We start from the raw sequence: 14,194 nt of genomic DNA on the forward strand, positions 1-14,194 counted from the left end.
CATTCGTACATGGCAGTGAAACTACCATTTTCTGGTTATCTATTTCTTTACCTAGACTATCCATCTCTCCTACTTGTGTCTCATTTAAATATAGGCTTGAATATCTCTTTGTATACATGACTTCACTGATATATGATGAATCACACCACTATATTGCATAAGTCTGGATACTCTTTACGATTTCAAAATTGAGCTTGAATTACTTGTTCAGTACCATTTGGACGTTTTTTTTTCATGTAGGGTAGGAGGGGAGATAGGTGTGCACTTAACACTTGCCTATTTTTTCCTTCTGATTTTGTGGTTACAGGACATTGTACACCAAACACAATAGGATCATATTTTATTTGACAATATAAGTTCAAGATTGCTTGAATGATGTATTAAAGTTATATTTAACAAAATGTTACAAATATAGAAACTGGATCATTGTCCCAGGACTGCGATGAATGTGCTATGGTTGTGGGGCAAAATTCCATGCAAAAAGAAGTTATTAAAACTATAACAGACTAAAGGAGAAGTACAGTGTTTGTCAAGTACTGCTATTATTAACTTGTGTAAAGTTTTACTATATCAAAATCATCACCACCATCATTGTCTCAGGCATCTTGATGGTATCAAGCATCAAAACATGACACTTACATATCATTAATTTAAATAAAAAGACATTTTAGCACAAAGAAAGACATTGTATTATTATTATTGAGTCTTTTCTTGGCACACTTTTCTTCAGTATACCTGGTACAGTTCGTAATTCCTCTTTCCCCTTCATTATAGACTCGATGAATCGAAAAATTATATTTAGATTGCAAAATTTCCAAGTTGCTGAACAAATTCTATTTGTGCTTTATTGAGCCCCATTATCTCCCGATACCGATTTCATCTGTTTGCCTCGAGCTTAAATTATGAATGAGTAACCCCATTCTTCCCCTGCCACTAAGTTTTCTATTTTACATGGGTTGTTTACGCCGTTACTTTCGGCAAACTGTTACATTGAATGTCAGAAATGATTAAACATAAGACAATATAACTTAAGTACAGACTGATACAATGCTCTGTCAATTCAGTTTCCTCTGTCTCAGAATTCTCTCTTGAAATACCCCCCTCTTGCCATTCCATAGCCTGCTTTAAGTCTTTTATATATTGTGGACTCATTACATCCAAGCCTTTTTGCTGGATTTCCAATCGGAGATCCAATTTCTGTTAGATATTTAGCCTCCTCTAACGTTATAGAAGACAGCACAATGGAGGACATTGTTCTCTCGCAGTTTCTGTAACACGAAGTTCAGTTAGTCTTATTAATACTCAATGAGCCGATGTGAGATAGCGAACTATGAATAAAAGTCCAATAAATATGTTGAACAGATCTATATGTTCAGCATTAAAACTGAAGAAAGAAAAGACGACGTCTTGAGGAGGAAGTACACTTGACAGCAAAAAAAGTTGGTCACTGCCCATTACACAATCGGTATTGCAAGAGACTACTAGAGACCAAAGGTCTTTAAGGCAGCTAGTCTAAGCGTCAACTAATAATGTCATACAAAACATTTTAGAAAACTCGCTCTTAGCGATGAGACGCACCATAACACTCATAAACTAGCCTTAATTACAACAAGTGACATTCCAAAAGTTCTGAGAAAACGGATTATTTTACTTACGTCATATAGTAATCTTTAGTCGAAATTAAATACTTGAGACAATATATGGAGTTACAAAGCTGTACAGAAATTGGAAAAAAGTTTTTCCCTCTCGAAAAGGTTTTCCATCCACATGCTGAACGTCGCTCAACGGCGAGTGGCTCTGGAAACTGGATATTGGACGAACCAGTAAAAAAACGCGATTAACGGCAACAAGCACTCTACAGATATCTCAACATTAACAACGAATCACCAGTAATATCACTGTTCTCGTAACACATCAGATCGGCCGTAGTGGCCGTGCGGTTCTAGGCGCTACAGTCTGGAGCCGCAAGACCGCTACGGCCGCAGGTTCGAATCCTGCCTCGGGCATGGATGTGTGTGATGTCCTTAGGTTAGTTAGGTTTAAGTAGTTCTAAGTTCTAGGGGACTGATGACCTCAGAAATTGAGTCCCATAGTGCTCAGAGCCATTTGAACGTAACACATCAACAGCTATGTGCACACAAATTTGAACTTTAAATGACATGAACAACGTCGTCGTTCTGGATCTGGATTCAAACCCAGCACCTATAGCCATTGCTAACCAAGCTAAGCTTTATTTTTGCCTTATTGAGACCCGATCACTAGGAATAAAGAGACGTGAAGTATAGACGTTTGCACCGGTATCAGTTATCATTTCAGATCCTGAAAATAAATGACGAAAATGTTTGTACTGAAGTGGGAATCCTGTCATAACAGTTACTTCCTGGAAACTACCCCAACGACGTTTAATATGGTGTCATTATCAAGGAAAAATGTATGCTCATGTTAAAAATTGAAATGCCATCATGTAAAGCTTGTGACAGGGATGCGAACCCAGCACCTAATCGGATTGTTAACGAAGTACGTAAAATCTGGTATAAAACGTTGTCTTCGTTGAGCTCTTGTTCCACGGCGGATCGTCGTGCATGCAGTCCAGCGTCCCTCAGCCTTCGGCGAATCGTGTCACTGGAGCCGGGGAAGTTGATCTCCCGCCGCAACTGCTTCGCGTTCAGAAAGTGATTTTCTCTGCTCCTAGACGCTAGGTCCCTGTCTTCCTGCTGTGAGCTCACTCTCTTCCTGCCTGAGCCAAGAGCCTTGTTGATGGTGCCTCTTTCAAGGCAGATCCTCCATCATCTCGTTGCAGTGGTAGTTATGTGGTACGCCATACCGTCTGCCAGCGTCTCTGATGGAACATCCTACTTCTTCAATGAGAGCGACGACTCTATCTCGAATAGACCTCTCCCAGTGAACCATTACGGCAGACAGCCTGATGTGTATTTCTGCTTGCCGCTCTTATACTGATGCCAGGAGAGGAGGTAAACGTATTTACGTCAAACGGAGCGGCAGAGGCATGCGGCGCAGCCGTGCTGGCTCGTCCCGGGCCGTTGGCCCACCAACGCCACCGCCAGCTCGCTCACTTCCGTCTCGCCCCGGCCAGCCTGGCTGGCCCGTAGCTCGCGAACCGCGGCTAGTACAGACCCGGGCGGCAAGGCCACGATCACCCCTTGAAGGATCAAAAGTTACACCTAACCTACCCAAGTCTGTAGTATAAACTAAAGCAGCCACAGCTATTATGCTATAACATGTGCAGGCACGCCTACAGTTGACGAATCATTCAAATATTTGACGAACAATACGTTCAAAAATACATTCATTTGAAACATAGCTACCACAAAATATTTCACCTCGCTAGCAATAGCATGACGCAGGAAATTATTCTTTCTTGTAAGCGCTCTGCATTAGATGTTGCCTTATGAAAACGTGTATTTAACCACGACAACTAAGCGGAATCTAAAAGTAAACAGGTTTGGCGGCAGCTTCTCCAAATAATAGTATATACGTAGTATATAATGCACGTTTTGTACCCTTATAACATGTACTCTGGGTCTCTGAAACAATACGTGCTGCACGAAGTAAATTACTTTCTGCTGAGGCATTTCATTTACATCTCAATGATGCAAGACTACTAGAGAACATTGCTCTTTACGGCAGTCGATCCACTTGTAATTTAACACCATGATATCGCAGATATTAGGCAACTCTTTACTAGGGATGAGAAAGCCTTAAGGTTTGCAACTAAGCATGCTACTCCTAGCTACTATTGAATAAGAATTTGACTATCAACGTGTTTTCATAACCATGTGTGCGGCGTTCGACTCTCAGTCAGCACAGACGTTTTCTTCGCCTTATTTCTAGTTAAATGTGCGCACATCTCGCTAATAGTGGACCAACATTGGACGTTTCTCGTCTGTTCTTGGCTAGACAACGACGGCGGTAGGCGCCGGGTTCGAATCCCGGTCAGGCAATACAACTTCAGTCGTCATTTAAGGTTCCAACCTCACTACTGGTGACAAACTGTGATATCTACAATCCGATTTTACGTAATTATTCAACAATCCGATTATATGCTTGGTTCGCATCCTTGTCACAAGCTTTACATGATGGCATTTCAATTTTAAACATGAGCATACATTGTGAATCTTCAGGTTTTCGCGGCGCAAAGACTGCTCCATTAAGTTTCGGGAATGCAGCAGCATAAATTCTGCTTCTTCTTCTAATATTTCGGCTGTATACCTTTCAGCCATCTTCAGAGAGAGCCGTACGACTGACGCTCCAGCGCTCGCTCCATCCTTTTAAACTCACCGACCGCGCCACTGCGCATGCGGCCACAGATAAACAAGGCGCCAGTGATGTTGATCGGCGGCAAAGACGTAACATATGCATGAGTTACGTCTGTGGCTGCGCATTCGATCCATGCTGGGAGGTCGATGTATTACTGAGAGCTGAACTGTAGCGACGTCTTTGTAAGTTCAATATTGAAAGTGCCGGATTCCATGATTTATCTATTGTGAAACCGCTGTCTCTATTAATTAAATTCTTCGCCAAGCGGATTTCAATGGCCTCTTTTACTACGGAGTCCCAGAATGATGAAACAGAAGTCAGAATTTCGACATTTTCATATACTATAGAGTGACCAGAATCAGTACAATGCTCTGCCACAGCCGATTTACTGGGTTGTAAGAGCCGAGTGTACCTGCGATGTTCCGTACACCTCTCTTGGATTGTACGATTCGTTTGTCCGATATATAAAAGGCCACATTCACATGGTATCTTGTAAACTCCAGGCTTGCGGAGTAGTAAGTCATCTTTAACGGAGCCCAGGAGTGCAGCCGTCTTCGCCGGTGGACGAAAAATCACTTTTACTTTATGTTTAGTGAGGATCCGTCATATTTTGGATGAAAGGCTTCCCACATACGGCAGGACAGCCATGGATTTAATTGTTTCCTCGTCATCTTCTGCATTCCTTACCGACACCTTAGGTTTTATTTGTAGTGCCTTACGTATCTGTTGTGGAGAATACCTGTTGTCCTCAAAAACTCTCTTCAGATGTAAAAGTTCGTCTTTTAAACTACTTTCGTCAGATATGACGTATGCTCGGTGTACCAAAGTTCTTAGAACACTGCTCGTCTGCGAAGGATGGTGACAGCTATTTGCATGTAAATATAAGTCCGTATGGGTCGGTTTCCGATATACTGCGTGACCCAGAGTGCCATCTTCTTTGCGCCGAACCAAGACATCCAAAAATGGAAGACATCCCTCCTTTTCCACTTCCATTGTAAACTGAATTTGTCCATGGATGGAATTCAGATGGTTTAAGAAGTCCTGCAATTTGTCCTCGCCATGGGGCCACACTACAAAGGTGTCGTCAACGTTTCTCCAAAAAACTGTAGGCTTCAAACTAGCAGACTCCAGGGCCTTCTCCTCGAAGTCCTCCATAAATAAATTGGCCACCAAGGGTGACAAAGGACTACCCATGGCAACACCGTCAGTCTGTTCAAAAAAGTCGTTATTAAATAAAAAGTATGTGGAGGTCATCACATGGTGAAACAAAGCTAAAATCTCCTTATCAAAACTTTTTCCAATGAGATCTAAAGATTCAGAGAGAGGTACCTTAGTAAATAGCGACACTACATCAAAGCTGACTAATAGATCAGAGGTGTTCAGTTTCAAAGATTTTAATTTGCCAATGAAATCTGCAGAGTTCCTTATATGATGATCACATTTTCCCACAAGCGGCCTCAATAGTGACGCCAGGTGCTTGGCACAATCATAGTTGGGAGAGCCAATATTGCTCACGATAGGACGTAGAGGAACGTCTTTCTTATGGATCTTTGGGAGTCCATAAAGCCTTGGAGGCACTGCACCACTTGGTTTCAGTCTTCGTATGACTTCCGGTGGAAATGGGGAGGCATTCAAACTTCGGAATTATGCCATGGTCACGGCACCTCAGTAAAAAACTTAAAGAGCTCAATAATCTCGCTCTCAAATGTCGTATCTTGTCCAATCGTCGAACACATAATACCATCTCCACCCCGAAGAGGTACTTGATGTGAATCTTCAGGTTTTCGCGGCGCGAAGACTGCTCCATTATGTTTCGGGAATGCAGCCGCATAAATTCAGCTTCTTCTTCTAATATTTCGGCTGTATACCTTTCAGCCATCCGAAGTTTGCCAGGTTAGTACATTTTATAAAATCGACTTCCATGAATAAGATTTTATTTAAAGCTGGTTCTGCTATCGTTAAGGAGAGGATCCGATTTACACGAAGAAAGCTGGATCTTGTTTCTCAAGAACTTCATCGTCTGCACCTGAAGATGTCTGTGGAGTTACCCAGCAACTCTTGGAACTGGATAGAGGGTACAACATGGGCCAAATCAGACTGGGTCCGTGAGGTAGCGACATCAAGACAGACTGCAAAGTTCAGCCGACTTGAGCCATCTCCACAGCAAGAAAGTATCATTTCCGTAGAGTGCTTGCCACCGTTAATCACGTTTTCTTTTAACTGCTTAGTATTACATAAAGTTGATGCGAAACCACTCCTTGTTGAACGTTGAACGACGTACAGCATGTGGTGGGTAAACCTTTTAGACAGCAAAGAACTTGTTTCCAATTGCCATACAACTTTATTTATTTTTTTTTTTTTTTATTTATTTATTGTTCCGTGGGACCACATTTAGGAGAAGTCTCCATGGTCATGGAACGAGTCAATACATGAAATTATAACACGATTGTAGAAACACATAAAATGAAACAAGTCGTTAGTTTAAATAAAGAAAATCAAGAATGTAACACTGGAATTTGCTTAATTTTTTATCTCTTCCAGGAGCTCCTCGACAGAATAGAAGGAGTGAGCCATGAGGAAACTCTTCAGTTTAGACTTAAAAGTGTTTGGGCTACTGCTAAGATTTTTGAGTTCTTGTGGTAGCTTATTGAAAATGGATGCAGCAGAATACTGCACTCCTTTCTGCACAAGAGTCAAGGAAGTGCATTCCACATGCAGATTTGATTTCTGCCTAGTATTAACTGCGTGAAAGCTGCTAACTCTTGGGAATAAGCTAATATTGCTAACAACAAACGACATTAAAGAAAATACATACTGTGAGGGCAATGTCAAAATTCCCAGACTATTGAATAGGGGTCGACAAGAGGTTTTCGAACTTACACCATACATAGCTCGAACAGCCCGTTTTTGAGCCAAAAATACCCTTTTTGAATCAGAAGAATTACCCCAAAAAATAATACCATATGACATAAGCGTATGAAAATATGCGAAGTATACTACTTTTCGTGTTGAAATGTCACTTATTTCAGATACTGTTCTAATGGTAAATAAAGCGGCATTTAGTTTCTGAACAAGATCCTGAACATGGGCTTTCCACAACAGCTTACTATCTATCCGTACGCCTAGGAACTTGAACTGTTCCGTCTCGCTTATAACATGCCCATTCTGTCTGATTAAAATGTCAGTTCTTGTTGAATTGTGGGTTAGAAACTGTAAAAACTGAGTCTTACTGTGATTTAGCATCAAATTATTTTCCACAAGCCACGAACTTACTTCATGAACTACATTATTTGATAATGTTTCAATATTACACACAAGATCCTTCACTACCAAGGTGGTGTCATCAGCAAACAGAAATATTTTTGAATCACCTGTAATACTAGAAGGCATATCATTTACATAACATTTAATTGTGCCTAAGGATTAATGAACGATTTATGTGACAAAATTAGTTGTCCCATAACGTTTGAAATCTCACTTATTGTAATTAAGTTTACGTTAAGGACTGCCTGATCTCTTCTGTACTGTCGTGGTGTTACTTTACATCTTGACGGACTGTCATAAAGACCGTTGTTCTCTAGTAGTCTCTTGCGGTACCCATCGTGTATCTTACAACGGCTGTACTGTGAAGGGTTGCGACGATGTGCAACACAAATATGCTATGTTGGTTGCATAAATTCAATGCAGCCTACACGTTGGAATTCAGGCGTGACCCACTGTTTTTGCTGTCGAATGTACATATGTGGACATTTGTCCCAGCTAGTTCATAGGATCTTTGCCATGTGGTGCTTATTTCTGAACTCCTAGTATCAGTTACCATATATGACAGCTTGTTAAACTGACAGCTACGCTTAAAGCCTGAGTTAGATTATGTACTTACCTGTGAGGTACTGATAATTCTTTGGGATATTGTTCCAGCTGACTGATAAACATCAGTTACCTAGTAAATACTTAGCTCGAAAATTCCAAAAAACTAGCTCATCTCATATCTTAAAAGCTTCAGAGAGCACACCACTAACACAACCCACCTGACTCTTCCACCATAAAAGCTCTCAAGGGAAGATGCAGGACTGTCACTCTACACTCACAAGCAGGAAAAACACTAGATTCAGACCTTTGCCCCATGCACACCTTTGCCCCCTTCTACTCTAACCGAATTAAATTGTATAAATGAGGTTGCTGTCAGTTGATTGTGTACATCCAGCATCTAACGATTCCAAAAATTGATACTTTCCGATGACATTCACGAATCTCTTTGTTTCTGTCGAAAAACTCGATTATTATGTTATGTCTGTCCCTGGGAGCTTATCCATAAATCATATCTTCTTTAACCTTGACAATGGCGAATAGCAAGTGAATGTTGTGAATAAATCAAAACAACCATGTATTCGTACATAGGTCTTAGCATCTTGTGTGTACTCATGCATGTTGATAGTCTTCCAATGTCGTCAACATTACCGATAGTGATAACTGCGTCTACCAAATGGATGTTCTGTTATGTGTGCAATTTCTTTTGATTCTGTCCTAAGAATATTATTAGTTCTGCCTCTTCTTTTACGTATATCTCGACTAAATACTGTTGATGTAATTGCAGGAACTGATCATCTGTCTGTATCCCTCTTTGTCTCTGATCATTATGTGATACACTTTAAATTCCTTCGAAGTTACTTTTCTGTTTGTTTCTTTACCTGTATTAGGGTTCACTTCTTTCAAATTTAAATGCCAACCATGTTCTCCTGTTATAAAAGTTAAGGATCTTCAAGTGCATCGCAAGAACGATGTGTTTCTGTTATAAGTTTTATTCCTTTTACTCTTAGCTGACCAATTATATCATGACTTTTGGACGGACTGTCCACAGTTACAATAGCAATTTCATTGACTTGAGATGCACAGAATCTACGTTCATGTTCTCCAACTGGTATTTTGTTCGTTCGAATCATAAATTTATACTCATCTGAAACCATTTGACCCAGTGTTGTTTTGAATATGTGAATCAGTTGATTACGTTTATGCAAAATCCTCTTCAATGGTTTCCTGTCTGAATCCACTCATAATAATTTACACAAGGATGATCAGCTTTCGTTTGTTCATCGCCATGAAATACACTTACAAAAGTTTACAAAATTAGTCTGGCAATGGTAACAATGATCCTACTCTATTGCACACTTGCCCTTTAATCGAAAACACGAGAATAAATTGATGTTCTTCACTGCTCACGCAAATATCGTCAAAATATGTCGTTTGAAACCAAGCATTGTACACTCTCATTTTTTGTAGAAAATGTTTTAATTCCAGAGTTACTCGAGTCCTGCAATGAAATAATTCTGATGGAGACATTTCCGGTCGCGCTAATGAATTTTTTTCCACTTAATGCAAAACATTTCTGGTTTTTCTCTACTAAATTTTTTGGCGCACTAGTTTCATTTCTCCGGTGACAACATATTTGTGTTTCTTGTACTCTGTAGTGCAATCATAATGGAAAGCTTCATCTGCCAAACTGATATACAGGGTGATTCAAAAAGAATACCACAACTTTAGGAATTTAAAATTCTGCAACGACAAAAGGCAGAGCTAAGCACTATCTGTCGGCGAATTAAGGGAGCTATAAAGTTTCATTTACTATACATTTGTTCGCTTGAGGCGCTGTTGACTAGGCGTCAGCGTCAGTTGATGCTAAGATGGCGACCGCTCAACAGAAAGCTTTTTGTGTTATTGAGTACGGCAGAAGTGAATCGACGACAGTTGTTCAGCGTGCATTTCGAACGAAGTATGGTGTTAAACCTCCTGATAGGTGGTGTATTAAACGTTGGTATAAACAGTTTACAGAGAATGGGTGTTTGTCCAAAGGGATAAGTTCTGGACAGCCGAGAACGAGTGATGAAAATGTAGCACGCATCTAGCAAGCATTTGTTCGCAGCCCGGGAAAATCGACTCGCAGAGCTAGCAGAGAGCTGCAAATTCCACAATCAACTGTATGGAGAGTCCTACGAAAAAGGTTAGTTATGAAACCTGAACGTCAACTACCCGAGGCGATGGATCGGCCGCCAGGCAGCCCATGACAGAGCACTTCATCACTGGCCTCCAAGAAGCCCTGATCTTACCCCCTGCGATTTTTTCTTATGGGGGTATGTTAAGGATATGGTGTTTCGGCCACCTCTCCCAGCCACCATTGATGATTTGAAACGAGAAATAACAGCAGCTATCCAAACTGTTACGCCTGATATGCTACAGAGAGTGTGGAACGAGTTGGAGTATCGGGTTGATATTGCTCGAGTGTCTGGAGGGGGCCATATTGAACATCTCTGAACTTGTTTTTGAGTGAAAAAACCTTTTTAAATACTCTTTGTAATGATGTATAACAGAAGGTTATATTATGTTTCTTTCATTAAATACACATTTTTAAAGTTGTGGTATTCTTTTTGAATCACCCTGTATATTATCCTGCTTTATGCTTCTCATACACTAATGTTTTTCTTATGCACTCTAACGAACTTCAGTCATTTTAACTGTACTTGGTTCATTTCATAATCGTTTCTTCAAAAGTTTCTCTTTGTCTCTCTGCTGAATGTCTCACTCGATCCTCCTCTGTAATTTCATCTCATTGTTCATATGTTAAGTCTTCCCTCAATCTGCTCATTTCCTTCTGTCGTGAAGCTAAACGTCGTTGTCGCTCTACATTTGTTTAATTTCTTCACTATTCTTTTTGTTTCCTTCTTTTGAATTCAGCATTGACAAGGTCCCGTTCTCTTACGTTTCAGCATCCTGTTACATGTTAATATTATTTAAGACACTAAAATCTCAATTAATATGCTGTTCACTGCTTAAGCAATTCTAACAGGTTTCCAAAAGCACACTAACGCATGCGTCTTGCCATCACTTCTATATACCCATCTGAATTGGAACTTATCCAACCACAGGGTAAAGGAACATATGGGAACGTTCTCGAACATCCTGGAACCTTCTAGCACATTCTCGAAAATTCTGGAAGATTCTATACCATTTTGGAATGTGCTGGAACATTTTAAAACGTTCTGGAAGACTCTGTAACATTCTGGTTCTTCTCGGCCGCTTTGACTGTCGAATCTCAGCTGTTTCAGCGACAGCTCATAAGAAGTCCCTTGGTGGTATAATCTCTTTTGACCTACCAATTTCGAACTCAACCTCTGCAGTTTCAAAACGAAACGCTTTTCATGTATGAGCGATCGAGGTCTGTCATATCATATAACTCCCAGCGGAGTTATAGCGCCACACGCGGGAAAACCACACTCACATTATATACAGTGAAACACTTTAATATGCGGACACTATGATATGTTAACCTTGTAGCATCATAACTTTATTCGTAACAAAACAAACAAAACATATAACCAAGTATTATATTCCGTGATGGGTCTTATAAATAATAGCATAAACTTTATTAAGATAATGTACATAAGTTCTTTTATAACACTATTTAAATACGACTCGGTCCTATATTCACGTTACTGTAATATTTGGACACTTTGCAGAACTAATCTTTTCAATACAAGATTTTGTGAAACATTGAATGTTTCAATATCTTGTCGGGTACCCATTCTGTTTTATCACTTCTTTCAAACGCTACGGCATACTGCAAGTGATCTTTTAAATAGTCCGCATGTAGACTGTCCCATTCTTGCCGGCCGGAGTGGCCGTGCGGTTCTAGGCGCTACAGTCTGGAGCCGCGAGACCGCTACGGTCGCAGGTGCGAATCCTGCCTCGGGCATGGATGTGTGTGATGTCCTTAGGTTAGTTAGGTTTAAGTAGTTCTAAGTTCTAGGGGACTGATGACCTCAGAAGTTGAGACCCATAGTGCTCAGAGCCATTTGAACCATTTGTCCCATTCTTCTTTTAATCGACACTTCAGAGTTTACTTGGACGATGCTGGTCTTTTTCTGATACATCGCTCCAGTTCTCCCCACACATTCTCAATGGGGTTGAGATCTGGTAACTGAGGTGGTGGTTGTAAGACTTTGAGGCAATTGTACAACAAATATTCCTGCACAATGCGAGCCTTATGTTTCGGGTCATTGTCCTGGTGAAACTTGAACGTGTTTAATATCCCCATGGTTTCAGAACTTTTCCGTAAATTGTTCTTTAATATGTTCAAATAGATATATTTGTCCATAATACTGTCGATGAACACCAATTCTCCCGGTCCAAATATCGATATACAGCCCCAGACAAGAACTCTGCCACCTCCATGCCTTACAGTCGGTTTCGTATTTGTGACTGTACATTCTTCATTCTTCTTCCGCCACAACATTTTTCGTTCATCCACCCAAAAGCTTTAAATTTACTTCCGTCAGCAAAAATGACGTCGTTCCATCATATTTCACCCTTCGTAATAAACTCCCTGGCAAAGTACAATCTCTTCTTTCGATTGTGTTCATTTACATACGGTTTCTTCCTAGCCACCATTCCATTGTAGCCACTTTAATTCAGTGCTCTGCGAATCGTTTGAGGATGTACAGTCTTAGACATAAAAACTGACCGCCGGCCGGACGCCACAGAGACTAAGTCCGAGTCGTTCACTTAAGGTGGCCAATAAAACTGACCGCCCCTGACAACTGGTAAGTCCGGCCATCTGCACAATCTGGCAACACTGTAAGATGCGGAAGTATTAGGAGGAAGTGTTACCTACTTCCGAGATGTTCTCGGACTGTGTGAGCCCGTGGTCTAGTGGTAGCCGGCACGGTAGCTCAGTTTGCCGGCACGGTAGCTCAGCGTGTTCGGTCAGAGGGTTACGTGTCCTCTGTAATAAAAAAACTGAGTTAATCGATCAACAAATAACTTGAATGGATGTCTTACGATGTCCGCCCCTAGCAGATGCAACGAACGAAATGAGACTACAAAAAAAAAAAAAAGCGTGTTCGGTCAGAGAGCTGGTTAGCCTCTGTAATAAAAAAAACTGAGTGAAACGATCAACAAACGAACTTAACCGGATGTCATGTGACGTCCGCAACGAACAAACACATCGATCAACAACGAACAGAATGGAGAGAGAGAGAGAGAGAGAGAGAAAGTGGTAGTCGTCGTGCATTCTAAACTTATAGTCGCCTATTCATGTCCAAGTGTATTTTTTTTATTTATTTTTTTTTTACCACATTTCGGTCTAAAGTTATGTCTGACTGAGCATCGAAGATAATTCGCTTAACATTCTACCCACCAGCAATAACAAGTATTCCCGAAACGATTCCGCAGGACAGCTCGTGGCTGCGTCGCGATCATAACAGCTTACGCTCGAACGTTTCCTCGCTCTGCAGCGGCTACCGGCCACCGACCAGACGCCACCCGCCGCCTGAAATCCGGCGCCGCCCATGTGAACGCGGCGCCACGCTGTCAGAGTATGTATCAACTGTCATTTTCGAATTTGAAGTTCTAGTTATCGTCTTGCAGTTAAGCATTGGATTATGCATACTTGAAAATCATGAACTACAGTTAAGCATTGTAAAATTGAGTCGCAAGTGGAAACAGGTGTAACATCTGCAACACAACGTTTACTTTTGGTATAACAGAGGGGTGAATGCAGAGGAGGCAGCTAGAAAGATTTGAATTGTGTGTGGAGCGAGTGCTTTTGGGAAAAATACGCCAGAAAAAGATATTCTTGTTTCAACAAAGATCGTTCTGGCATGAATGATTTTCCACATTAAGAAGTCTCGACTACTGATGTATGTGATAGATTACCATTTCTACTATCATGCGACGTTTGCATTCAACAGGCAAAGTTCAGAAGTCTGGTGTAGGAGTACTGCATGCTCTAATTCGAAACAACAAAATCAACAGAGTGACTATTATTGAACGTCATCAGGTCGCTCATTGAGCATTCCTATGCAGTACTGTGACGTGTTATGATGCCTTTATCGTTAACTTCCTAAAAAGAAATGATAGGCTGAGC

This window comes from Schistocerca piceifrons, chromosome 5 (assembly GCF_021461385.2).
Source record: "Schistocerca piceifrons isolate TAMUIC-IGC-003096 chromosome 5, iqSchPice1.1, whole genome shotgun sequence".
Taxonomy (NCBI): Eukaryota; Metazoa; Arthropoda; class Insecta; order Orthoptera; family Acrididae; genus Schistocerca; species Schistocerca piceifrons.